Here is a 4409-nt window from a genome sequence, read left to right on the forward strand (position 1 = left end):
AGTTAGATTGTTTAGGGGTTTACCTATTTTGTTGATGTTCTCAAACTACCAGCTTTTAGTTTTGTTGATTCTTTGTATCACTCTCTTTGATTCTCTTTGGTTGATTTTATTCATAAATCTTGTCTTTTTCCTGCCTTCTCCTCAGTGTTTGCCTCTTTTTCTTCTCAAACTTTCAGTTGTGCAGTAAAGTTGCTAATGTTAGATATCTCTAAATTTGATACCAGGACACTTAATGCTATGAACACTCCCCCTAACACTGCTTTGTGACCCTAAGTTTGGTTATGTTGTGTAATTATTTTCAGTGAATTCGAGGAGTGTTAGATATTATTTTTTATATCTCCAGACCAAGTTATCATTCAGTAGAAGTTACCATTTGTATGTGGGTTTTCTTGTTCTCTGTTGTTGTTAATGCTGTTCTTATTATTAAAGTCTCGTCTTAGTATGTGGTGATCTTGTAGGATGTATGGGACTACTTCAATCTTCTTGAATCAGTTAAGCCTTGTTTTGTGACCAATTATATGGTCAATTTTGGAGAAGGTTCCACGAGTACCTGAGAAGAAGGTATATTCTTTTGTTATAGAGTGAAATGTTTTATTCTTCACTCTAAAGAAAGAGCCAAATGGCACAAACTGTTAAGTTCTCCTGCCTCTGTGACATGAACATGTCCCCTCTTTTTTATTGCTTTATCAATGCTGAGATTAAAGGTCTGTACCAACTCACATGTTCTTGAGATTTTCTTCCCTCAGAACTTGTTCTGTCCCAGGCTGACCTTGAACTCAGAGATCTGTTTGGCTTTATTTATTGGGATTAAATGTGTGCACTGCCATGCTTGTATCTAAATTTAGCTGGATAGGATCTTGCCCAGAATTCCCAGTCCCTTAATATGTTATGTTCTAGACCACAGCATTCGGCTCCATTTCACTTCCTTTAAAAATTGAATGAAATAGTTTATATATTTCCTTTCTAAGCTTGTTATGTTTTTTGAAAATGCTCTTCATGAAACTTAACTAGGGCGCAAAGTCTCTGCTCAGCTTTTTGTAAGACTCCTTTATCACTGCAATTAATATACTATCTTTACCAGAAGTGCAGACACTCCTGAGAACCCAGAGTTGACATAAACTTTCTGCCCACATTCTACAAGGGGAAATGACCTAATGACATCTGTGCCCCCTGTGTACAGGGACATAGCTGCAGTCAGGTGCTTGACTCTTCTGGTTTCTGCATACACAGAAAGCTGTAAGTCATTCATAAGGAGCACCTACACACCTAAGAGCAGAGGTAACACCAGATTTTCTGTTCTATGTGACCTGCCTGGTGGCATCCTTGACACACAAAGGCAGAAATCCTCTGGGACATGAAACTTCCAATTTCTGGCAGTGTAACTAGAATTGAACTGAAGCAAACCCACAGCTCTCTGTACAAAAGTCACTTAGGGGAGAGAGCTGAACTCCCAAAAGTGTGGACAATCCTGATACCTCAAAACAGAATGCCACTACTGCTCACATCTGCCCACATTTTCATCTAAGAAGAAACTTCAGAGTGCCTTGGGATAGAGAAAAATAGGAGCAGTCAGCAGCATGAACCAGGTGGTTTCTTGCTGTGCCCCAAACTGAACTAAACCACTACCAAAGCTCCCTGCACCCAATGCTGTGAAAGACAGAACTGGATTCTCGCAAGTGAGGACATTCCTGAGAATCCAGTATCAATAAAAACTTTCTGCCCACATTCCTGACCCAACAGGAAATTGCCAAGTACCAAATGTGCTCCTTGCACAGGGGCCTAGTGCTCCTAGGCCTGTGCTGACAGCCAAAAATCAGTTGCCAGGAACGACTACACCCCTGAGAGCAGAGCTCTCTGTTCCCAGATCCACCTGAGAGAAAACAGGATTACAGGAGTCCTGTCACAGAGGCTTACTGGAAAGCCAAGCCACTTTCAGAGTCACCAAGACAAGTCAACACCAGCGACAACCTGATGGCAAGAGGCAAGCACAGGAACCTAAACAACAAAATCCAAGAATATTTTGTAACCACAGAGTGCAGTTCTCCCACAAAAGCAAATATTGGATATCAAACACAGCAGAAAAGCAAGATTTAGATATAAAATCACATTTTATGATGATGGAGGACTTCAAAAAACATAAATAACTCACTTAAAGAAATACAGGACAACACAAGTAAACAAATAGAATTCCTTAAAGAAGAAATGCAAAAAAAAACCCTTAAAATTACAGGAAACACAACTAATCAGGTAAACGAAATGGATAAAACCATCCAGGATTTAAAAAATGGAATAAAGAAACCACAAAGGGAGACAACCCTGGGGATGGAAAACCTAGTGAAAAGATCAGGAGTCATAGATGTCAGCATCACCAACAGAATACAACAGATAGAATTGTGAATCTCAGACTCAGAAGATGTCATAGAAAACATTGATTCAAGGATCAAAGATAATGTAAAATGCAGAAAGCTCCTAGTCCAAAACATCCAGGAAATCTAGGAAACAATGGGAAGATCAAAACTAAGGATAATAGGTATAGAAGAGAGTGAAGACTCCCAACTTAAAGAGCCTGTTAATCTTCAACAAAATTATAGAAGAAAACTTCCCTAACCTAAAGAAAGAGATGCCCATAAAAATACAAGAAACCTACAGAATTCCAGATAGATTGGACCACAATGAAAATCCTTCTGTAACATAAGTCAAAACAACAAATGGGCAAAACGAAGAGCGAACCTTAAAGGCAGTAATGGACAAAAGGCAGACCTATGAGAATTATTACATCAGACTTCTCACCAGAGACAATGAAAGCCAGAAGATTCTGGGCATATGTCATACAGACAAAAAAGAGAACACAAATGACAGCCCAGGCTACTATAACCAGCAAAATTCGCAATTAATTCAGAAGGGGAAACTACTATATTCTATGACAAAACTGAATTTACACAATATCTTTCTACAAATCCAGCCTTACAAAGGATAATATATGGAAAACTCAAACACATGGAGGGAAACTACACCCTAGAGAAAGCAAGAAAGAAATCTCCTTGCAATGACACCAAAGGGGTGAGACATACAAACAAAATTCCAACTGTAACAAGAAAAATAACAGGAAGCAACAATAAATACTCCTTAATATCTCTCAAAATCAATGAACTCAATTCCCCAATAAAAGACATAGACTAAGAGCCTGGATTCATAAAGAGGACCCAGGATTTTGTTGCATACAGGAAATATACTTCAGAGGCAAAGACAGACACTATCTGAGAGAAAAAGGCTGGAAAACAAATCTCCAAGCAAATGGTCCCAAGAAAAAAGCTGGAATAGCCATTCAAATATTGAATAAAATCAACTTTCAACCAAAACTTATCAAAAAAGATAAGAAAGGACACTTCATATTCATCAAAGGAATATTCTACACAGATGAACTCTCAATCTGAAATATCTACACTCCAAATACAAGGGCAACTATAATAATAAGAGCAACGTTACTAAAGCTCAAAGCACACGTTGTAACTCACACAATCACAGTAGGAGATTTCAACACACCATTCTCATCAATGGACAAATCATTGAAACAGAAATTATACAGACACATAGAGAAACTAAGAGAACTCAGGAAACAAATGGACTTAACAGATATTTATAGAACATTTCATCCTAAAACATAAGAATATAACATCTTCTCAGCACACCACAGTACCTTCTCCAAAATTGACCATATAATCAGTCACAAAACACACCTCAACAGCTACAAGAAAATTGAAATAACACCATGCAACCTATCATATGATGACAGACTAAGTTAGTCTTCAATAACAACAAAAACAACAAAAATCCCATGTATACATGGAAGTTTAACAACACTCTACTCAATGATAACTTGGGCAAGGAAGAAATAAAAAAAAGAAATTAAAGACTTTTTGGAATTTAATGAAAATGAAGGCACAACATACCAAAACCTTCGGGACATAACGAAAGCAGTGCTAAGTGGAAAAATCATAGCTCTGAGTGCTTCCAAAAAGACACAGGACAGAGCATACTTTAGCAGCTTTACAGTACAGAACATAAAGAAACAAATGCTCCCAAGAGGAGTAGACTACAGGAAATAATCAAACTCAGGGATGAAATCAATGAAGTAGAAACAAAATGGACTATACAAAGAATCAAGAAAACAAGGAGCTGGTTCTTTGAAAAAAATCAATAAGATATATAAACCCTCAACAAGAATAACAAGGGGGCACAGAAAGTGTATCCAAATTAACAAAATCAGAAAGGAAAAGGGAGATATAACAACAGAATATGAGGAAATTCAGAAACTCATCAGATACTACTACCAAAGCCTATACTCAAGAAAACTTAAAAATCTGGAGGGAATGAAAATTCTGTAGACAAATACATGTATCAAAGTTTAA

Source organism: Rattus rattus, chromosome 2, assembly GCF_011064425.1.
Source record: "Rattus rattus isolate New Zealand chromosome 2, Rrattus_CSIRO_v1, whole genome shotgun sequence".
Taxonomy (NCBI): domain Eukaryota; kingdom Metazoa; phylum Chordata; class Mammalia; order Rodentia; family Muridae; genus Rattus; species Rattus rattus.